At 42.0% G+C, this 25,434-nt stretch overlaps 1 protein-coding gene across 1 annotated transcript in view; it reads left to right on the forward strand.

Annotated features, from left to right (window-relative positions):
• Positions 1-552: 552 nt before the first annotated feature.
• LOC115105902 (hypermethylated in cancer 2 protein-like) overlaps positions 553-25,434 on the forward strand; it is a 32,927-nt gene continuing 8,045 nt past the window's right edge. Inside the window, exon 1 of the mRNA XM_029628384.2 lies at positions 553-716. The gene's annotated coding sequence lies outside the window, so the exon portion shown is untranslated. The remainder of the gene's footprint in view (positions 717-25,434) is intronic.

Consider the following 25,434-nt stretch of genomic DNA (forward strand, 5'->3'; position numbering starts at 1 on the left):
GTTTAACTTAAACATAGAATGTATTTATTATTTAATTACCAATGGTTTTTCAAACAACAACTTTTCCATGGTTTATTAACCTTGTCAAATGGGTGTATTTCATGTGTTTCTTTTAATCATTTATTTTTGAGATTCATATTTGATAGAGGTGTACTAACTATTTCTGTCAGTTATATTTTTATCTCACACTATAAGATGTAATACACATTATTGGCATACAATCAATGAGACAAGGGTGAAAGAATGCTGTGCCTTCATGTCAGCAAGGTGTAACACTTGAAATAATGTACTATTTTTTTGACAGAGACATGCAACCTATAATCAGCCTGCACCACACCCTCTTATCACTTCTAGTGAGTTTTTCACATCAAGTCTGTTTCAAGCACCTGGCTCAAGGATATTTGAGTTTGTAGAATGCCATGGGACAGGGGCCCATACGTACCCTGTGTCGGAGGCGTTTGTAATCTTTGTGGATTCTGGTCAATTGATCCGGTTTGTATCCTGGTTGTTCAGGGCACTTCTGCTCATCGGCGGATGGTCTGGCATTTCTGAGGCAGAGGCAAGCCTTTTTCTCCTCTCCCCCTTTCAGTTGGCTTTTATTTAAATTTGGGCCAGGGGGTAGGCTTCCCAGGGAAATAGCCTGCAGTGGCAAGATGGCGAACAGAGGGTTGTGAGGTGGGATGGTAAATGAAAAACGCGTTCATCGATGAATTAAGGTAAATCTATGTAATATTTCTCAGATCCTCGTATGTTTTGCGATGTAACTTGGTGTGTGTGTAGTCATGTTCAAGATTTTGCACTACGTTGTTTGAAGAAACACCAGAAACAACAAACATTTGGCTCGTATGCCCAGAGAGGTCTCCCCGTGTGTAGCCAGCTTGGCAACCACCTCTTTACCTGCGTTCCTTTTAACCCGTGCATTGCGGGCTTCGGTTTGTTTTTCACAGCTTTGGAATAAGATAAATAACTTTAAACAAACAAAACAGTTACTTCAATATAATGTATGCAAGGCTGGCGCATCAATATAGGCTAATTGAATAAAAGGCATTGGTGGACCCCTTTACCCACCCCCTCTGCTAGGGTTGCCACTAGTTACCACAGCCACAAAGTCAAAATGGCTATATCGTGGGGATGTGCATTTTTCCCTTTCAAGAAGATTCGATACATATGTAGATACATGGGCTCTGATACGATACCGAAGCGATACGTTTTTAGTTTGAAACGATTCGGTTTGATTAGAAAACGAATCGATGCGATACAATTCATGCACAAAATTCAAATCTGCTGTTGATGCAGCTCATGAGCTGGGCCTCTGATCTGGAACTGTCTGAGCTGACTTCAGTTTGTGTGTGTAAATGGTGTATGTCTATATTGTATACTATGTAGGCACCTGATCTGAGCCATAAAGGACACTAGGCATCTACGACCCCACTGTTAGGTTGGGGGGGGGGGGCAATTTAGTTTAGTTGCCCCCCCCCCCCACATTGTTTCTGAAATCACCATCACCCACTAATTAACTTGTTGTTTTTGCAGATTAAGGGGTTGAGCTAGTAATATATCTATATTTATCATTTACAAATGAGCTATGACATATATATATATATATAGCACAACTTTGGAGATCACCCCCATTTCAAAAATATATTTTTTTTAGCTTTTGGAATGTTTTTTGGAGTGAGCTATGTTTTCTCCTCCAGTTTTGGCCATGCAGTGCGCCTCGAAAAAGTGATTCCTCATTATGAAATTATACATTTTACCCAGTATATATATATGTTTTTACCATATACACTACCAAAACTATTGCTGACGTTGAACTTGAACATCAAAATACTCTACCAAAACTATCGCTGACGTTGAACTTGAACATCACAATCAAATCTATTGTAAGCCCCGTTCAGCAGGTATAGGCAGATGAGTTGTCCCCAGTACTTTTATTCCAGTAAAACACCATTTTCAACAGCGCGAAGATAACAATAACCTAGCAAATTACATGGGTTGCCACTCAACTAATATAGCTTAATATCGCGCAAGCTATTTTAGTATTTGAATGCTGAAGGTGCTGCACAGATGTGTAAGATCAGGAACAGGCCAACTACTTCGCATTGGTCAGTGCGCGAAGCTGGGCTACTGATGTTCCCTAGAGTTGTTCGGCATGCAGAAAGACTTGTAGATCAATGATTGTTAACATAGTTACATATTTAATTCGACACTGAAGGAGAGGACACATCAGTTGTCAGAAAATACGAGGTATTCTCGGAAGGTAGAAAGTAATATGAGCAACAACAAAAAATTATGAATCGCTGATTCATTCACAGTCTGAATGGATTTTCTGACCGATGCATGCTACATTTGGGTCCGCAGACCGATGCAGTTCTATCTAAAGCGTTCCCGGAAGTCTCGCGATGTTCGGCCTTTGGGTTTAGAAACTCTGAGGTGTTAGGTATTTTGTTGTGGACGGCTATCGCCCATTTGTTTTTGTTTTTTTCTCTCTCGAGATTGTATTCTCTCAACTGTGTATCAACAGCTATGTTTCCGTTAAAGGGACTACGTCAAAGAAACGAACGTGTGTGGGCGTGGTGTAGTGTTTGGCCGGAGCAAGGAATCCGGTAGCCAGTATGGGCCCCCAAATATTTTTTGTGTGAAAAAATAATGGAAAACTATTACTGCCATTTATTTATTTGTTATGGACATTTTCTGAAATGACAAAACAAGAATATTACACAATACTCCTTTAACTTGTCCAGCGATTTTTAAAAAATCAACATTTACAAAGTTCACATAGAAATAGATGTGACATTTGTCTGCTACGGTGCATTTCCATTGAACTTAATTGTCGATTAAAAACAGCAGGATGTAATGACGTCACACCTTAAAATAAATCAATCATAATTGTGGTTGATGTGTTTCCATTACCCATTTAGGCAAGTTGCGCAATGCTCATTCATAAATTGGTGGTAACCAGTTTGCCCTCCCACCTATCTGTTTCCTGTCTCAGGTAGCATGCGAAAGCCAGCATGGATAGAATGCAATAATTGACTAATATTTGCCATATTCCAATAGTGTTCATGTACCAACATATCACCATGGTCTGTGCCATGGTGAAACTTGCACTCCTATAGATCTGAGATAATTATATGGCGAAACTTGCATCCAACCGAACAGAAAAGAAAGGCGAAGCAATTCAGGTATTCTTGAAAGTCAGGACAATCGTTGTCCTGCAAAGAAGCATCATTTTTTTATAGTTGGAAAAAATAGATTTAGCCAGCAATTAGAATGAAATGTGGAATGTACCTTTTATAGTTAGGCCTAGCTGATTCACATGCCCCTCGTACCTTCAAAATCATTCAACAATCATAACTTATTTGAAAAACAGTTTCCATCATCATTTGTCTCAAAGCAAGTTAGACAAGAAAAATCCACCCGTCAAACGGATAAAAAATATTGTCTATATGATGTTTCCATTACACATGTCTCAATTTAGTTTTTTTGAAACATTGCTTTTGTTGATTAAACTTGGGTCCATGGAAACCTGCATAGTGTAAGCAGTAGCAATAAGTTGATGTTATGGAATTATAGCTATTATGTTATTATTTGTATTTTTTTTACAATATTGGATACTTCCTGCTGTTAAATTTCATTTAATGATTTATACCCATTTGATTCTTAAAGAATATACCTTATTAGCATCAATGATGGCTTACATCAGCTTACATCAGCTAGTACTATCTTACCGTATCATAACCCAGAATAGGCCTAATGTTATTTTACTCCAATGTTTGTTTTGTTGCCATTTCTGTCTTGTAAACAAACAATGTAGCTCAGGGATTCCTGAAAGTTGGGACAATCCTTGTCCAGCAGGGAAATTCAATTTTTATAGTTGAAAAGGTGAATTTTGTTTTAATTATTTGATCTTAAATGTAATTTAGGGGAATTTTATTACGGAAAACATTTGTTTTTAGTAATTTTCCAGTTTTAGTCATTTCCATGTCGGCTCTCTGCCAGGAAATGCCCCTGTCCAGAAAAAAGGATCACAATTTCAAACGCCACAAAAGTGTTTAAAATTCTAATAACTGGCATAAATGAATATTAACTGAAAGTATCACATGTACTGTAGTTACTTGCAATAGCCATCTCTGACTTTAAGCAATATTTCTCTCAAAAATGTGATTTAAAAAAAATGTCTGGAGTTTGGTCAACTCCGTCAGATTTGTCTAAAATCATAAATTATGTATTATTTAGCAGGGTCAGCTATACCATGAGAAGCCCTTACTTATCTCCTCATTAACTGTAGTGCATCAAGACCACTTATGGTCTGACAAGTTCTCAACTGTTGATAGATTTAAACAAACAATATTGAAATCCCCATGGTCACAACCATAACATGTCAACTCCATCTCCCTTATATAATATTAAGCTAGTATGTTAATGTTGGTTCAAATGTTTATTTTAGTTAGTCAAAGCAACTGAGGAAAAACAAAAGAAAAATGAATCATTTTATCAACTCCCTAAAACAAACTCTGTCAGAGTGCTGAAACATCTGATAGAATGATTATAATTTGTTGGTGATTGTCAAATTAATAATTTTCCATATTTGACAAATGTTTGTATATAACTTATATTTTTAAAGACAAGAATATGTCTGTTTTGAGTTTCTGTTAACTCCGTCAGTGGTTGGTCAATTGGTTGCTAACCCCCTTGACATTGATTTTCTTTTTTTTAATATTCTGAAAAAAGATGTTTATTGTCCTGCAACATATGCTTAAACTATTGCAGTACTTGCTTTATTAGACATAAGAGATACTTCTTGCTTTATAAATCTTGTTTTATGTTCTGTATCTAGAAAATCCATCCAAAATGCTAACAAAGTTAGCCCTGGAGCATTATACTGTGGTATAAAAAATCAATACCACAGCTAACTGTGGTATAAAAAAAAACTTAAAGACGTTTGGAGATGTGTACTGCATATATTAATGTTAGAATGAATTCCGAGTCTCATGTGGGGGTCTGAATACTTTCTGAATGCACTCCATGTGATGTACGAGTTAGTGCAATAGGGGGTCAGTACAGATAGTCCGGATAGGTATTTGGTTAACTATTTAGCAGTTGTATGACTTGGGGGTAGAAGCTGTTCAGGGTCCTGTTGGTTCCAGACTTGGTTCATCGGTACCGCTTGCGTGCGGTAGTAGAGAGAGCAGTCTATGACTTGGGTGGCTGGAGGTAGACAATTTTTAGGGCTTTCCTGACACAGCCTGGTATAGAGGTGATGTACTGGGCCGTGCGTACTATCCTCTGTAGTAGAGGTAATCCGATTATGATTTTTCAACGGCGATACCAATTATTGGAGGACCATGAAAGCCGATACCGATTAATCGGCCAATTTAAAAAAATAAGTTATTTTTATTTATTTATTTGTAATAATGACAATTACAACAATACTGAATGAACCCATTTTTCAACTTAATATAATACATCAATAAAAATCTATTTAGCCTCAAATAAATAATGAAACATGTTCAATTTGGTTTAAATAATGCAAAAACAAAGTGTTGGAGAAGAAAGTAAAAGTGCAGTATGTTCCATGTAAAATATGTGCCATGTAAGAAAGCTAACGTTTCAGTTCCTTGCTCAGAACATGACAACATATGAAAGCTGGTGGTTCCTTTTAACATGAGTCTTCAATATTCCCAGGTAAGAAGTTTTAGGTTGTAGTTATTATAGGTATTATAGGACTATTTCCCTCTATACCATTTGTACACTGCTCAAAAAAAAGGGAACACTAAAATAACACATCCTAGATCTGAATGAATGAAATGTTTTTATTAAATACTTTTTTCTTTACATAGTTGAATGTGCTGACAACAAAATCACACAAAAATTATCAATGGAAATCAAATTTATCAACCCATGGAGGTCTGGATTTGGAGTCACACTCAAAATTAAAGTGGAAAACCACACTACAGGCTGATCCAACTTTGATGTAATGTCCTTAAAACAAGTCAAAATGAGGCTCAGTAGTGTGTGCAGCCTCCACGTGCCTGTATGACCTCCATACAACACTGGGCATGCTCCTGATGAGGTGGTGGATGGTCTCCTGAGAGATCTCCTCCCAGACCTGGACTAAAGCATCCACTAACTCCTGGACAGTCTGTGGTGCAACGTGGCGTTGGTGGATGGAGCGAGACATGATGTCCCAGATGTGCTTAATTGGATTCAGTTAAGAACACATTCTTATTTTCAATGACGGCCTAGGAACAGTGGGTTAACTGCATTGTTCAGGGGCAGAATGACAGATTTTTACCTTGTCAGCTCGGGGATTCAATCTTGCAACCTTACAGTTAACTAGTCCAACGCTCTAACCACCTGCCTCTCATTGCACTCCACGAGGAGCCCGCCTGTTACGTGAATGCAGTAAGAAGCCAAGGTAAGTTGCTAGCTAGCATTAAACTTATCTTTATAAAAAGCAAACAATCACTCATAATCACTAGTTATGATGGTTGATGATATTACTAGTTTATCTAGCGTGTCCTGCGTTGCATATAATCGATGCGGTGCGCATTCAAGAAAAGGACTGTCGTTGCTCCAACGTGTACCTAACCATAAACATCAATGCCTTTCTTAAAATCAATACACAAGTATATGTTTTTAAACAGCATTGGGGCGGCAGGGTAGCCTAGTGGTTAGAGTGTTGGACTAGTAACCAAAAGGTTGCAAGTTCAAACCCCCGAGCTGACAAGGTTCAAATCTGTCGTTCTGCCCCTGAACAGGCAGTTAACCCACTGTTGCTAGGCCGTCATTGAAAATAAGAATCTGCATTAATATAATATTGCTAACATGAATTTATTTTAACTAGGTAAATTGTATCACTTCTCTTGCAACAGAGTCAGGGTATATGCAGCAGTTTGGCCCGCCTGGCTCGTTGCAAACTAATTTGCCAGAATTTTACGTAATTATGACATAACATTGAGGGTTGTACAATGTAACAGCGATATTTAGACTTATGGATGCCACCCGTTAGATAAAATACGGAACAGTTCCGTATTTCACTGAAATAATAAATGTTTTGTTTTCGAAATGATAGTTTCCGGATTCAACCATATTAATGACCAAAGGCTCATATTTCTGTGTGTTATTATGTTATAATTAAGTCTATGATTTGATATTTGATAGAGCAGTCTGACTGAGCGATGGTAGGCAGCAGCAGGCTCGTTCATTCAAACAGCACTTTACTGCTTTTTGCCAGCAGCTCTTCTAGCATTGACCTGTTTATGACTTCAGGCTTATCAACTCCCGAGATTAGGCTGGTGTAACCGATGTGAAATGGTTAGCGGGGTGCGCGCTAATAGCATTTCAAACGTCACTCGCTCTGAGACTTGCTCTGCAAGTGCCGCGGCTTTTGTGGAGCGATGGGTAACGATGCTTCGAGGGTGGCTGTTGTCGATGTATCCTGGTTTGAGCCCAGGTAGGGGCGAGGAGAGGGACGGAAGCTATACTGTTACACTGGCAATACTATAGTGCCTATAAGAACATCCAATAGTAAAAGGTTTATGAAATAGCCCTATAAATACTATATTAACTACAACCTAAAACCTCTTACCTTGGAATATTGAAGTCTCATGTTAAAAGGAACCACCAGCTTTCATATGTTCTCATGTTCTGAGCAAGGAACTTAAACGTTAGCTTTTTTTACATGGCACATATTGCACTTTTACTTTCTTCTCCAACACTTTGTTTTTGCATTATTTAAACCAAATTATTTATTTGAGGCTAAATTGATTTTTATTGATGTATTATATTAAGTTAAAATAAGTGTTCATTCAGTATTGTTGTAATTGTCATTATTACAAATACATTTTAACAATCGGTCGATTAATCGTTATCGGCTTTTTTTGGTTATCGGCGTTTGGAAAATCATATATATAGGTCGACCTCTAATGTGGACACAGAGGAACTTGAAGTTCTAGACCCGCTCCACTACAGCCTCGTCGGTGTGGATGGGGCCATGTTTGGCCCTCCATTCCTTTAGTCCACGATCAGCTCCTCTCTCTTACTGATATTAAGGGAAAGGTTGTTGTCCTGGCACCACACTGCCAGGTCGCTTGACCTCATCCCTGTGGGGGATGTTTTGTTGCCTGTACTCTCAGCACCTGAGGGTGGTCCGTCAGGAAGTCCAGGATCCAGTTGCTGTTCTCACATAGGTGTTCTTGTTATCCAGGGAAGCTTAGCAGAGGTAGAAATGCTTGGGTGATTAATGTTAGTGCAGGGTGAGTTACACATATTGGACTTCCTGCTAGGGAACACCGCCTCAGTGCTAACAGTATAACTCTGGTTCATAGGCATATGATTACAGCATACGATAACTGTAGGATCAGCAGAGGCATTCAGTGCAGTAAGAGGGACATAAATGATGGTCATTACATTGTGTCTTCCAACGCCCCTGGGATAATGTACATTTGCTGAAGCATTATGACAACTCAGCGACACAATGATAGGGATTTAATGAGCTGGGCTTGGGTCATTGATAAGTCATTGTCTCAACGCAGCCTTATAATGCTGTGAAAGGAAAAAGTTAACGTGGATCCACTGAAGCAAAACGGAGAAGTGAAAAGCTGCGTAATGGAGAGTTGAAAATAAAGAGAAGGGAGGTACAGGAAAGTTTTGGTGAAGTGGTAGAGGATGATAGCAATGCTTATGTTATGTGTGATGATTGTGAAGCGCTATACAAATTTGACAGTAACAAGAAGGGGACTTCAAATAGGCCTATAGCACGTCAAGGGAACTGTAGCCTACTGTTCAGAGGGGTTAAATGGAAACTGAAATCCGGACACTGACTATAATCTTTCAGTCTTAATATTAATGCCTGCGGAATTAAGCATTTCTTGCAGTAGAATGATACACCAAATGTACATTTAGACTTGGGAACAGGAGTGGAGAAATATGATTTCTCTCTTTCAGCATCTTGGGAGAATGCGATTCCATTTTTTGGTATTTATTATTGTATTTTGTCCCTGATTTCTAAACGTCTTTTCTCAGCGAAAGAAGCCGAGATTTCAGAACTTTTCTATGTCAACTAGATAGAATGAATGCATCAATCATTTATGACATTATTCTGGTTCGCAATATCTTCCAGGGCAGGGATTCCCAAACCCGGTCCTGGGGCCCCCCTGGGTGCATGTTTTGTTTTTCTCCCTAGCACTACACAGCTAATTCAACTAGGCAAAGCTTGATGAGTTGGTTATTTGAATCAGTTGTGTAGTCCTAGGGCAAAAAGAAACCGTTCACTCAGTGGAGCCCCGGGACCGGGTTTGGGAAACCCTATTCTAGGGCAGCATGTAATGACGGAAGAGAAGCTGCATGTATCTAATTACAGACAAGCCTACTGATAGCCTACCGAAATTCTTAGCAGAAACGTATCTGTCAAACCTGACAAAACAATCGGTCCTCCATCTCTGACTGTAGCCTACAGCATCATTTCTATATTTGCAGGTTAGGGTCAGGTGCGGGCCTCACATTTTCACTTCATCACTTAGTCGGGCGGTTGAGGATGGGTTTTAGCAATTGTGGGTGGGTGCGGGTGAACAAACAGCTGACCCGCGCACCACTACTACCTATATTGCCTTCAACCCCTGTAAGCCCTTGCATTAATCCAGCCCTGGCTAGTTAGGAGTAAACGTGACATGAGCTATCCTTGCGCTGGCCTTTCCCGGAACACCTTGGGTGAACCTGGCTCTGTAAGTGTCACAATATGTACAGCTTTAAGCCAGCTTCATAACTGCAGTTTACGGGTTTCTCTCAAAATTGTGACCAGAGCCTTGTCAAGTTTGAGGAGTTACCGAGGTAACTTTGGGCAACTGAGTTCAACTGCGCGTTTAGGCTGTGCGTCCCAGTCAATGGTGGTCACAGTTTGGCGTGTCATTGTGAAAAGGCAATACTGCTCTATCTTAACTCCATTTATCCCGAATGAAGTGTCTGAGCCACGAGTTGAGTACCAATGGAATCAGATTCCCTTCCTCTCGCAAAGATTGCGTCATCGTCCCCTTATTTTAATTGGACATTATTTCATTTTTACTATAAACACACAGCCAAAAAAAGCACCATAACATTAATGGGAACCAGGTGTGTGTAATGAGACAAGCTGAATAATGAGACAAGACAGTCTGGGGTTGGTGGTCAGACCTCCAGTCTGGGGTTGGTGGTCAGACCTCCAGTCCGGGGTTGGTGGTCAGACCTCCAGTCCGGGGTTGGTGGTCAGACCTCCTGAGCTGGTGAACGGAATGAGCAGCAGTACTGTGGGAATCCGTGACAGAAATAGTTTTTTTGTGCGTATGGAACATGGGACCAACACTTTACATGTTGCATTTTATATTTCTGTTCAATATAGTTTCCTTCATAGTGTACCCCTGTCATTGGCTCCACTCCAGGTTACCTCTCCTCCTATTGGCACTCTGGCAGGAATATTATTGGTAACTAACCTACTCCTAGCTTCTCCGTACTTACGCAGTTACATTCACCCACTGTTGGCTCCATGTGAACTACAATTCCGAAGCTGTGTTTTAACGTTTAGAAACGTCAATCATCGCTTTCAAAATGATTTTCCAAACATATGCTGGTATGCTCCTTATCTTTCAAATGAGCAAGAAAGAATGTACTTACTGTAGCAGTTTTGCACAGTTCTACAAGCTGTGTGTGTCTCCAGCTTCCGAACTACACTTCCTTCCCAGTTACGCTTATACACAGCACTGGTGTTTGGAGCACACTAGATAGGAAGCCACCTATGCTAATGAACTATGTCTTCCGTCTGTCTTCTGAAAACAAGCGATGTAACGTGGAGATATGGCCGTGTGTGACCCCTAACACTAAAGAAGGTGTAGCGGACCTGGCATCCTTTCACTCCCTCCTCTCTACATTTTCCTCTTCTGTCGCTGCTGCTAAAGCCACTTTCTACCACTCTAAATTCCAAGCATCTGCCTCTAACCCTAGGAAGCTCTTTGCCACCTTCTCCTCCCTCCTGAATCCCCCCTCCTCCCTCTCTGCAGATGACTTCGTCAACCATTTTGAAAAGAAGGTCGACGACATCCGATCCTCGTTTGCTAAGTCAAACGACACCGCTGGTTCTGCTCACACTGCCCTACCCTGTGCTCTGACCTCTTTCTCCCCTCTCTCTCAGATGAAATCTCGCGTCTTGTGACGGCCAGCCGCCCAACAACCTGCCCGCTTGACCCTATCCCCTCCTCTCTTCTCCAGACCATTTCCGGAGACCTTCTCCCTTACCTCACCTCGCTCATCAACTCATCCCTGACCGCTGGCTACGTCCCTTCCGTCTTCAAGAGAGCGAGAGTTGCACCCCTTCTGAAAAAACCTACACTCGATCCCTCCGATGTCAACAACTACAGACCAGTATCCCTTCTTTCTTTTCTCTCCAAAACTCTTGAACGTGCCGTCCTTGGCCAGCTCTCCCGCTATCTCTCTCAGAATGACCTTCTTGATCCAAATCAGTCAGGTTTCAAGACTAGTCATTCAACTGAGACTGCTCTTCTCTGTATCACGGAGGCGCTCCGCACTGCTAAAGCTAACTCTCTCTCCTCTGCTCTCATCCTTCTAGACCTATCGGCTGCCTTCGATACTGTGAACCATCAGATCCTCCTCTCCACCCTCTCCGAGTTGGGCATCTCCGGCGCGGCCCACGCTTGGATTGCGTCCTACCTGACAGGTCGCTCCTACCAGGTGGCGTGGCGAGAATCCGTCTCCTCACCACGTGCTCTCACCACTGGTGTCCCCCAGGGCTCTGTTCTAGGCCCTCTCCTATTCTCGCTATACACCAAGTCACTTGGCTCTGTCATAACCTCACATGGTCTCTCCTATCATTGCTATGCAGACGACACACAATTAATCTTCTCCTTTCCCCCTTCTGATGACCAGGTGGCGAATCGCATGTCTGGCAGACATATCAGTGTGGATGACGGATCACCACCTCAAGCTGAACCTCGGCAAGACGGAGCTGCTCTTCCTCCCGGGGAAGGACTGCCCGTTCCATGATCTCGCCATCACGGTTGACAACTCCACTGTGTCCTCCTCCCAGAGCGCTAAGAACCTTGGCGTGATCCTGGACAACACCCTGTCGTTCTCAACTAACATCAAGGCGGTGGCCCGTTCCTGTAGGTTCATGCTCTACAACATCCGCAGAGTACGACCCTGCCTCACACAGGAAGCGGCGCAGGTCCTAATCCAGGCACTTGTCATCTCCCGTCTGGATTACTGCAACTCGCTGTTGGCTGGTCTCCCTGCCTGTGCCATTAAACCCCTACAACTCATCCAGAACGCCGCAGCCCGTCTGGTGTTCAACCTTCCCAAGTTCTCTCACGTCACCCCGCTCCTCCGCTCTCTCCACTGGCTTCCAGTTGAAGCTCGCATCCGCTACAAGACCATGGTGCTTGCCTACGGAGCTGTGAGGGGAACGGCACCTCAGTACCTCCAGGCTCTGATCAGGCCCTACACCCAAACAAGGGCACTGCGTTCATCCACCTCTGGCCTGCTCGCCTCCCTACCACTGAGGAAGTACAGTTCCCGCTCAGCCCAGTCAAAACTGTTCGCTGCTCTGGCCCCCAATGGTGGAACAAACTCCCTCACGACGCCAGGACAGCGGAGTCAATCACCACCTTCCGGAGACACCTGAAACCCCACCTCTTTAAGGAATACCTAGGATAGGATAAAGTAATCCTTCTCACCCCCCTTAAAAGATTTAGATGCACTATTGTAAAGTGGCTGCTCCACTGGATGTCATAAGGTGAATGCACCAATTTGTAAGTCGCTCTGGATAAGAGCGTCTGCTAAATGACTTAAATGTAAATGTAAATGTAGTAATTTAACCTGTTAAAAATATATCTATATTCTTATCAAAGATGCGTTCCTTATGTTTCCAGAAACGTACAGCAAGCGATGTGTGTTTGTTTAGATTAGCGTTGGGGCTCTTAACAAACTCCCCCGATCAGAAGATACTATCGCCAATAGGCGCTAAAACAGTTTGCATCTATGAATGGGGTAGCCTACTCCATACTGGCAGCCTGTCTCATTTCAGGTATCTGGGATTAATGCAATCCAACCCCCCTCCCTTCCCACTGAAAGGAAGAAACGGAACATGACATTAACATGACATGAACCACGGCGAACCGGTACACCAGTTTCTGGTTAGAATAAACTCTGTCAACATTAACACAGAGGACGTTTGACGATCAGAGGCTTATTTTGAAAAATGTCAAGAATGTCTTGCTCACAATGCCTTGCTCACTTCTTCAAATATCTCTACCTCTCTAAAGTCTTGTGCGTGTATGTGGACAGTTCCAGCCCAGCACTTAAACTTTGACCCTGCTGCTATCTTGGACCGGGTCTCTCTGCAAAATAGATTTTTATCTCAATGAGACTAACCGGGGTAAATACAGGTTAGGTTAAATCGATTGGGTGAGTACTGATTAGGATTAGACCCCTGCTAGCTGTCCAGGACCAGGCTGGATGACCTCCGGCCTAAACATACCTCCAGTAGAGGGATTTAATACGAAGCGAGGACAAAAAAAGACTATGATTTTGGGTATTTTCACAAGAAGGGTCCTTTTGTAGGAAGGATTGCTAACATACAGTATATTTTACATTTGTTTTTAAAAGCATAATTGACATACTCAAAGTTGGCTTATTTATGACATTTTGGCCTTAGCAAGATAGTGAACCGAGGGTTGTGAGGTGAGAGAGGATAGTAAATAAACAGTGTTCATCAATTAATTAAGGTAAATATGTCATTTTCTCAGATTGTCATGTTTTTTTATTTAAGTTGGCATGTGTGGTTGTGTTCAAGAGGTTGCACTATGTTTTTTGAAGAAATACCAGAAACGCCTAACAAATGGCTTGTATGCCCAGAGGGCATAGCCTAATTCCAGAACTAGTATTACCAGCTTGGCAACCACCTCTATACTTGCACTAATTTTAGCCTGTGGATTGCTGGCTTCGGTTTGTTTTTCACAGCTTTGGAATAAGATGAATAACTTTCAACAAACCAAGAATATTAACTGAAATCTGGATGTATGCAGTGGTCATACTTGAGTAAAAGTAAATGCTATACATCAAATTCCTTATATTAAGCAATTCAGACAGTATGATTTAATTTTTTTAGACAGACGTTGGACACTCCAAGAACTTCCAAACTCAGTATTTGTGTTTAGTGAGTCCGCCAGATCAATGGCAGTAGGGATGACAAAGCGTTATATTGATAGGTGAGTGAATTGAACCATAATTCTGTCCTGCCTGAGCATTTAAAATGTAACGAGTACTTTTTGGTGCCAGGGAAATGTAAGGGAGTAAAAAGTATATATTTTCTTTAGGAATATAGTGGAGTAAAAGTCAAAAACATAAATAGTCATGTACAGAAACCCCCAAAAACTACATAAGTAGTACTTTACAGTATTTTTACTTAAGTACTTTATACCACTGGATGTATGTACATGTACCAGCACCCCCCTGTATATATTGTTATTTTTTACAGCTGGTCTTTAATTACTTGTTACTTTATTTCTTATTCTTATCCATATTTTTTTTTTTTAACTGAACTGTTGGTTAGTGGCTCGTAAGTAAGCATTTCACTGTAAGGTCTACACCTGTTGTATCTGGCGCACGTGACTAATCAAATTTGATTTGATGTAGGGCTGGCCCTCCAAATACACCTCCGCTGTTTTCAATCAGGATCTCAGCGATCACTGCCTCATTGCCTTTATCCATAGTCAAACGACCACCCCTCATTTCTGTCAAACGCTCCGTAAAACACTTCTGCGAGCAGGCCATTCTAATTGACCTGGCCCGGGTATCCTGGAAGGATATTGATTTCATCCCGTCAGTCGAGGGTGCCTGGTCATTCTTTAAAAGTAATTTCCTCACCATCTTAGATAAGCATGACCCGTTCAAAAAATGCAGAACTAAGAACAGATATAGCCCCTGGTTCACTCCAGACCTGACTGCCCTCGACCAGCACAAAAACATCCTGTGGCGGACTGCAATAGCGTCGAATAGTCCCCGCGATATGCAACTGTTGAGGGAAGGCAGGAACCAATACACACTGTCAGTCAGGAAAGCAAAGGCTAGCTTTTTCAAGCAGAAATTTGCATCTTGTAGCTCAAAAAAGTTTGGGGACACTGTAATGTCCATGGAGAACAAGAGCACCTCCTCCCAGCTGCCCACTGCACTGAGGCTAGGTAACACTGTCACCACTGATAAATCCATGATAATCGAACATTTCAATAAGCATTTCTCAACGGCTGGCCATGCCTTCCTCCTGGCTACTCCAACCCTGGCCAACAGCTCCGCCTCCCCCACAGCTACTCGCCCAAGCCTCCCCAGCTTCTCCTTCACCCAGATCCAGACAGCAGATGTTCTGAAAGAACTACAAAACCTGGACCCAAATAAATCAGATGGGCTAGACAATCTGGACCCTCTCTTTCTAAAATTATCCGCCGCCATTGTTGCAACCCCTATTACCAGCCTGTTCAACCTCTCTTTTGTATCGTCCGAGATCCCTAAAGATTGGAAAGCTTCCGCGTCATCCCCCTCTTCAAAGGGGGTGACACTCTAGACCCAAACTGTTATAGACCTATATCCATCCTGCCCTGCCGATCTAAAGTCTTCGAATGCCAAGTTAATAAACAGATCACTGACCATTTAGAATCCCGCCGTAACTTCTCCTCTGTGCAATCCGGCTTCCGAGCCGGTCACAGGTGCACCTCAGCCACGCTCAAGGTACTAAACAATATAATAACCGCCATCGATAAAGACAGTACTGTGCAGCCGTCTTCAACGACCTGGCCAAGGCTTTCGACTCTGTCAATCACCGTATTCTTATCAGCAGACTCAATAGCCTTGATTTTTCGAATGACTGCCTCGCCTGGTTCACCAACTACTTTGCAGACAGAGTTCAGTGTGTCAAATCGGAGGGCATGTTGTCCGGACTTCTGGCAGTCTCTATGGGGGTACCACAGGGTTCAATTCTCGGGCCGACTCTTTTCTCTGTATATATCAATGATGTCTCTCTTGCTGCGGGCGATTCCCTGATCCACCTCTACGCAGATGACACCATTCTGTATACTTCTGGTCCTTCCTTGGACACTGTGCTAACTAACCTCCAAATGAGCTTCAATGCCATACAACACTCCTTCCGTGGCCTCCAACTGCTCTTAAACGCTAGTAAAACCAAATGCATGCTTTTCAACCGTTCGCTGCCCGCACCCGCCCGCCCGACTAGCATCACCACCCTGGACTGTTCTGACCTAGAATATGTGGACAACTATAAATACCTAGGTGTCTGGCTAGACTGTAAACTCTCCTTCCAGACTCATATTAAACATCTCCAATCCAAAATCAAATCTAGAATCGGCTTTCTATTTCACAACAAAGCCTCCTTCACTCACGCCGCCAAACGTACCCTCGTAAAACTGACTATCCTACCGATCCTCGACTTCGACTCAGCAAACTGGATACAGTCTATCACAGTGCCATCCGTTTTGTTACCAAATCACCTTATACCACCTGACCTGTATGCTCTAGTCGGCTGGTCCTCACTACACAATCGTCGCCAGACCCACTGGCTCCAGGTCATCTATAAGTCTATGCTAGGTAAAGCTCCGCCTTATCTCAGCTCACTGGTCATGATAACAACACCCACCCGTAGCACACGTTCCAGCAGGTATATCTCACTTCATCATCCCCAAAGCCAACAACCCCTTTGGCTGCCTTTCCTTCCAGTTCTCTGCTGCCAGTGACTGGAACGAATTGCAAAAATCGCTGAAGTTGGAGACTTTTATCTCCCTCACTAACTTTAAACATCAGCTATCTGAGCAGCTAACCGATCGCACATCATCTGCTCATTTATCACTCCAGTGTTAATCTGCTAAATTGTAATTATTTGCTCCTATGGCCTATTTATTACCTTACCACCTCATGCCTTTTGCACACACTGTATATAGACTTTCTTTTTTTCTACAGTGTCATTGACTTGTTTATTGTGTTATTAGCTTATTGTTTACTCCATGTGTAACTCTGTGTTGTTGTATGTGTCACACTGCTTTGCTTTATCTTGGCCAGGTCACAGTTGCAATAGATAACTTGTTCTCAATTGGCCTACCTGATTAAATAAAGGTGAAATAAAATAAATGTTAAAAAAAATATATATATAGGCTAATTGAATAAAAGACATTGGTGGATCCCTTCGCCACCCCCTCTGCACGTAGGGCATTATCAATTTTGTGGTAGACGAGTAGGCCTATCGCCTATTGATTTTTTTTCCTTCAAGATTTCGTTCTCTCAACTGTATCAATGAATCATACATTTTAGAGTTTATTATTATTGTTAGAGTTAAAATGTAAAAACACCAGCAAATCAGCTGCAAGTGATAATATTTTTGGAAATTTTGATCCAAAGTATACCCATGCTAATAGAGATTTATATGTGATTGTATACAAATGTAAGCAAGATTTGAATTAATTGTTTTCGTTAAATATTATATCTATTTGGACTTCTTGCAGTCAATTTCCAGTCTACAAATGATTTGTAATTATGTTCTGACCATCTGCTCAAGAAACAAATGGTCCCGCGGCTGAATCTAATTGTTGATCCCTGTTTTAGATCATGGTAGAGCAACACTAGTTTGGATTGCTTGTAGGATGATGGTCACAGCATTGAATTTAAATGTTTCTCCAGTATGTGAGAAACGTTGGGCTTTTGCAACATAGCAACCAGTAGCATTGATTTAACGTTTTGCTACGTAGGTTTGACCAAAATCTAGCAGAATTTCTACAAAATAGTGTATATATAGCTGAAATAAAAAATAATTGTTCTGGAATTTGTAGATTTGGTTATTTATTTATTTTCTGATCGCTGCCACTAGCTCTTAGAATGTTTCCTGCTGTTAAATTTCTATGAATGATTTATACCCATTGGTTCCTGAAGAATATATAACAAGCATCATGATTATTTACATCCGCTAGTACAACTTTCTTACCCTATCATGGCCCAGAATAGGCCTGAGGTTATTTTACTCAAATTTGTATGTTTTATTGCCATTTCAGTTTTACACAAACAATGTGTAGCAATATGTTTAAAAACTGTGGCGTCAAATCAATGTTATTATGTACAGCCAGTCTCTGCTTTTTTAGCTTGGTCTATAAGTTTTAGTGGTTACATTTCCTCAGCCACATCCCTCAGCTTTATACCAGGTGGTAAGACTAATGTTAGGCTGAAACACAAACTCAGGATTGTGGCTGTAAAAACTTACTGGCCTTTTTTGGTTGAACTGAATGAACACAAACTTGGACGGAACAAAGTTGCCATAATATGAAGCAAATAGACTTTAAAAAAAAATGTCTTCCATCAGAAGGTAGTAAGAGGCAGCCAACTACACTCCTCAAATCTTGGCATGCATCTAACAAACTAATTCTGTTAGGAGTTAACATGTGTTTAGTAATAATTATGTTAGCTAGTTAGGAGTAAACATGTGACATGGGCTATCCTTGGGGTGCCCTTTTCCAGAACACTGGGAGTAAACCTGGCTCAACAATGGGGATGTTATTTTTCATGTCCCTTTCCACGTTTAGCCCACCTGGTGAGTGGAAAGGACGTTTATTTTATTCCTAGAAAACCGTTAATTTAAGTTAATGAGCATTAAGGAGTGTCAATTGGACTGGCTCAGATTATCCGTATTCCCTAGGTCTTACCAGAGGGCCAAACTGCGTCCTGTAGCGGACCTAAAGCCCAGCTAGATTACCAGATCATGTGATTTACTGGCAGTGATCTCTGCCAGGAAGACCAGATGAAACACTGGACAGCCAAACTGAACACGGGCTAACAGAACATAGGATATTACAGAGAACAGGTTAGAACCCACAGGCTAGGACTGAACGCTAGAACAGTTCCAGAACACTGGGTAGAACAGAACAGACAAGAACAGTTCCAGAACACTGGGTAGAACAGACAAGAACAGTTACAGAACACTGGGTAGAACAGAACAGTTACAGAACACTGGGTAGAACAGACAAGAACAGTTACAGAACACTGGGTAGAACAGACAAGAACAGTTACAGAACACTGGGTAGAACAGAACAGACTAGAACAGTTACAGAACACTGGGTAGAACAGAACAGTTACAGAACACTGGGTAGAACAGAACAGACAAGAACAGTTACAGAACACTGGGTAGAACAGAACAGTTACAGAACACTGGGTAGAACAGAACAGACAATAACAGTTACAGAACACTGGGTAGAACAGAACAGTTACAGAACACTGGGTAGAACAGAACAGACAAGAACAGTTACAGAACACTGGGTAGAACAGAACAGTTACAGAACACTAGGTAGAACAGAACAGACAAGAACAGTTACAGAACACTGGGTAGAACAGAACAGTTACAGAACACTGGGTAGAACAGAACAGACTAGAGCAGTTACAGAACACTGGGTAGAACAGAACAGACTAGAGCAGTTACAGAACACTGGGTAGAACAGAACAGTTACAGAACACTGGGTAGAACAGAACAGACTAGAGCAGTTACAGAACACTGGGTAGAACAGAACAGACTAGAGCAGTTACAGAACACTGGGTAGAACAGAACAGACTAGAACAGTTACAGAACACTGGGTAGAACAGAACAGTTCCAGAACACTGGGTAGAACAGAACAGACAAGAACAGTTCCAGAACACTGGGTAGAACAGAACAGACGAGAGCAGTTCCAGAACACTGGGTAGAACAGAACAGACAAGAACAGTTACAGAACACTGGGTAGAACAGAACAGACTAGAACAGTTACAGAACACTGGGTAGAACAGAACAGTTACAGAACACTGGGTAGAACAGAACAGACAAGAACAGTTACAGAACACTGGGTAGAACAGAACAGACAAGAACAGTTACAGAACACTGGGTAGAACAGAACAGACTAGAACAGTTACAGAACACTGGGTAGAACAGAACAGACAAGAACAGTTACAGAACACTGGGTAGAACAGAACAGTTACAGAACACTGGGTAGAACAGAACAGACAAGAACAGTTACAGAACACTGGGTAGAACAGAACAGACTAGAGCAGTTACAGAACACTGGGTAGAACAGAACAGTTACAGAACACTGGGTAGAACAGAACAGACTAGAACAGTTACAGAACACTGGGTAGAACAGAACAGACTAGAGCAGTTACAGAACACTGGGTAGAACAGAACAGACTAGAGCAGTTACAGAACACTGGGTAGAACAGAACAGACAAGAACAGTTCCAGAACACTGGGGAGAACAGAACAGACAAGAACAGTTCCAGAACACTGGGTAGAACAGAACAGTTCCAGAACACTGGGTAGAACAGAACAGACAAGAACAGTTCCAGAACACTGGGGAGAACAGAACAGACAAGAACAGTTCCAGAACACTGGGTAGAACAGAACAGACAAGAACAGTTCCAGAACACTGGGTAGAACAGAACAGACTAGAGCAGTTACAGAACACTGGGTAGAACAGAACAGTTACAGAACACTGGGTAGAACAGAACAGACTAGAACAGTTTCAGAACACTGGGTAGAACAGAACAGACAAGAACAGTTACAGAACACTGGGTAGAACAGAACAGACTAGAGCAGTTACAGAACACTGGGTAGAACAGAACAGACAAGAACAGTTCCAGAACACTGGGTAGAACAGAACAGACAAGAACAGTTCCAGAACACTGGGTAGAACAGAACAGACAAGAACAGTTCCAGAACACTGGGTAGAACAGAACAGACAAGAACAGTTACAGAACACTGGGTAGAACAGAACAGTTACAGAACACTGGGTAGAACAGAACAGACAAGAACAGTTACAGAACACTGGGTAGAACAGAACAGTTACAGAACACTGGGTAGAACAGAACAGACAAGAACAGTTACAGAACACTGGGTAGAACAGAACAGACTAGAGCAGTTACAGAACACTGGGTAGAACAGAACAGTTACAGAACACTGGGTAGAACAGAACAGACTAGAACAGTTGCAGAACACTGGGTAGAACAGAACAGACTAGAACAGTTGCAGAACACTGGGTAGAACAGAACAGACTAGAGCAGTTACAGAACACTGGGTAGAACAGAACAGACTAGAGCAGTTACAGAACACTGGGTAGAACAGAACAGACTAGAGCAGTTACAGAACACTGGGTAGAACAGAACAGACTAGAACAGTTACAGAACACTGGGTAGAACAGTTACAGAACACTGGGTAGAACAGAACAGACTAGAACAGTTCCAGAACACTGGGTAGAACAGAACAGACAAGAACCGTTCCAGAACACTGGGTAGAACAGAACAGACAAGAACAGTTACAGAACACTGGGTAGAACAGAACAGTTACAGAACACTGGGTAGAACAGAACAGTTACAGAACACTGGGTAGAACAGAACAGTTACAGAACACTGGGTAGAACAGAACAGACTAGAGCAGTTACAGAACACTGGGTAGAACAGAACAGTTACAGAACACTGGGTAGAACAGAACAGACTAGAACAGTTTCAGAACACTGGGTAGAACAGAACAGACAAGAACAGTTACAGAACACTGGGTAGAACAGAACAGAACAGACAAGAACAGTTACAGAACACTGGGTAGAACAGAACAGACTAGAACAGTTTCAGAACACTGGGTAGAACAGAACAGTTACAGAACACTGGGTAGAACAGAACAGACTAGAACAGTTACAGAACACTGGGTAGAACAGAACAGACTAGAACAGTTACAGAACACTGGGTAGAACAGAACAGTTACAGAACACTGGGTAGAACAGTTACAGAACACTGGGTAGAACAGAACAGACTAGAACAGTTACAGAACACTGGGTAGAACAGAACAGTTACAGAACACTGGGTAGAACAGAACAGTTACAGAACACTGGGTAGAACAGAACAGACTAGAACAGTTACAGAACACTGGGTAGAACAGAACAGACAAGAACAGTTACAGAACACTGGGTAGAACAGAACAGACAAGAACAGTTCCAGAACACTGGGTGGAACAGAACAGACAAGAACAGTTCCAGAACACTGGGTAAAACAGAACAGACAAGAACAGTTCCAGAACACTGGGTAGAACAGAACAGACAAGAACAGTTACAGAACACTGGGTAGAACAGAACAGTTACAGAACACTGGGTAGAACAGAACAGACAAGAACAGTTACAGAACACTGGGTAGAACAGTTACAGAACACAGGCTAGAACACAAGATAGAACAGTACAGGCAACCTATATTGAAATGATTTATAAACAGGGGTGTTTATCAGATTCTGGCGAGGCTAACTCATTGATCCTGTAGGCCAGACATCCTCTCCAGACCAGACCACCTGGTTATATGGCCTGCTCTCTGTTCTCTCTTCCCTCCAGATGCCTTGGTTACGGCCTGTTTTGTCCAGCCTGCCTTCCTGGTTATGGCTTGATTATATACTGTAAGTCTATGGTTCTCTCATCTTAAGCGACGAGGTGATTTTTGAGCAGGCAGGGTAGTAGGGGGGCAGAACGGGGCTGTAAGGCTCATAAATGGACCCTCAGCATCTTATCACCCTCAGTGTGTTGTGCAGTCGTTAGATGGATTACCCAAACAACTCTTTTGTTTCAGTGTGTATTTTTGGTTGAGGGAGCGTGTGTTTTGTGATACTGTATTGATGGCAAGACTGAGTAGATGCGTTGTTATCAGTAGTACTATTTCAAATTTTTTACCATCCTGTTTTTAAATTACCCAAGGGTCCCGTGCAGCTCAGTTGGTAGAGCATGGTACTTGCAACGACAAAGTTTGTGGATTTGATTCCCACAGGGGACATGTGTGTGTGTGTGTACATATGTATATATGTACATATGTATATATGTATATACGTACGTATATATGTATATACGTACATATATTTGTATATATGTACATATGTATATACGTACATATATATGTATATACGTACTTTTTCATACATGTATATGTATACTCTCAATACTGTAAGTTGCTCTGGATAAGAGCGTCTGCTAAATGACTCAAATGTAAATGCTACTCGTACAGATGTAGGGCAGCAGATTGGAGGAGGGGGATATAAAAGATTAGAACTAGAGAGTAGTTTGGTTTTAAGTTTTGCTGAAGCTCAGTACTGTAAATAGAACTATTGTTAATTGCTCCAATCAAGTTGTTTACATAAAAACCTTTATCTAAAGCAGGTGTTTGAATACCAATACCTGGCATATGATAATGGTTGTAGGCTTATGTTAACAGTAAGCCTAATTAATAACACTGATTATACACTGAGTGTACAAAACATCGTCACCTGCTCTTTCCATGACAGACTGACCAGGTGAATCCAGGAAAAAGCTATGATCCAATATTGATGTCACTTGTTAAATCCACTTCAATCAGTGTAGATGAAGGGGAGAAGACAGCTTAAATGATTTTTAAGCCCTGAGACAATTAAGACATGGATTGTGTATTTTTATTTTATTTCACCTTTATTTAACCAGGTAGGCTAGTTGAGATCAAGTTCTCATTTACAACTGCGACCTGGCCAAGATAAAGCATAGCAGTGTGAACAGACAACACAGAGTTACACATGGAGTAAACAATCAAAAAAAGTCAATAACACAGTAGAGAAAAATAGTCTATATACATTGTGTGCAAAAGGCATGAGGAGGTAGGCGAATAATTACAATTTTGCAGATTAACACTGGAGTGATAAATGATCAGATGGTCATGTGCAGGAAGATATACTGGTGTGCAAAAGAGCAGAAAAGTAAATAAATAAAAACAGTATGGGAATGAGGTAGGTAAATTGGGTGGGCTATTTACCGATAGACTATGTACAGCTGCAGCGATCGGTTAGCTGCTCAGATAGCAGATGTTTAAAGTTGGTGAGGGAGATAAAAGTCTCCAACTTCAGTGATTTTTGCAATTCATTCCCGTCACAAGCAGCAGAGAACTGGAAGGAAAGGCGGACAAATGAGGTGTTGTCTTTAGGGATGATCAGTGAGATACACCTGCTGGAGCGCGTGCTACGGGTGGGTGTTGCCATCGTGACCAGTGAGCTGAGATAAGGCGGAGCTTTACCTAGCATGGACTTGTAGATGACCTGGAGCCAGTGGGTCTGGCGACGAATATGTAGCGAGGGCCTGCCAACTAGAGCATACAGGTCGCAGTGGTGGGTGGTATAAGGTGCTTTAGTAAAAAAACAGATGGCACTGTGATAAACTGCATCCAGTTTGCTGAGTAGAGTATTGGAAGCTATTTTGTAGATGACATCGCCGAAGTCGAGGATCGGTAGGATAGTCAGTTTTACTAGGGTAAGTTTGGCGGCGTGAGTGAAGGAGGCTTTGTTGCGGAATAGAAAGCCGACCACAGATTTGATTTTAGATTGGAGATGTTTGATATGAGTCTGGAAGGAGAGTTTACAGTCTAGCCAGACACCTAGGTACTTATAGATGTCCACATATTCTAGGTCGGAACCATCCAGAGTGGTGATTCTAGTTGGGCGTAGTTGGTGAACCAGACAAGGCGGTCATTAGAAAAACCGAGGCTACTGAGTCTGCCGATAAGAATATGGTGATTGACAGAGTCGAAAGCCTTGGCCAGGTCGATGAAGACGGCTGCACAGTACTGTCTTTTATGTGTGCCATTCAAAGGGTGAATGGGCATGACAAAATATTTTTGTGCCTTTGAACTGGGTATGGTAGTAGGTGCCAGGCGCACCGGTTTGTGCCCAAGGACTGCAACGCTGCTGGGGTTTTCACGCTCAACAGAATCCTGTGTCTATCAAGAATGGTCCACCGCCCAAAGGACATCCAGCCAACTTGAGAAGCATTGGAGTCAACATGGGCCAGCTTTTCAAACACCTTCTAGAGTCTATGCCCTGACGAATTGAGCATGTTCTGATGGCAAAAGGGTCCTACACTTTTGTAGGACCCTGTGAGTATGTGAGTATTTGTGTTCTGCTTTTAAGAAGACTGCTTTAAGAAGACCCTGTTTTCTTTCCCCTGATACCGCACCAGTGTAGGGCAGCTTATGATTTTCTACTGGGATCTGTATTCTGGCGACGTTACTGACTGGCTAAACTAATTGTTTAACCCGGTAAATGAAGTCTGATAGGCTGCGTTGGGGCGGCAGGTAGCCTAGTGGTTAGAGCATTGGACTAGTAACCGAAAGGTTGCAAGATTGAATCTCCGAGCTGACAAGGTAAATATCTGTCGTTCTGCCCCTGAATAAGGCAGTTAACCCACTGTTCCTAGGCCGTCATTGAAAATAAGAATTTGTAGCCCAATTATGTTTTTTTCCTCTAATGGGTCTTTTGACCAATCACATCAGATCTTTTTCAGAGCTGATCTGATTGGTCAAAAGAAAAAAGATATATCAGAATTGGGCTGCCTGTGTGAAC

This window comes from Oncorhynchus nerka, linkage group LG22, assembly GCF_034236695.1.
Source record: "Oncorhynchus nerka isolate Pitt River linkage group LG22, Oner_Uvic_2.0, whole genome shotgun sequence".
In the NCBI taxonomy this organism is placed as follows: domain Eukaryota; kingdom Metazoa; phylum Chordata; class Actinopteri; order Salmoniformes; family Salmonidae; genus Oncorhynchus; species Oncorhynchus nerka.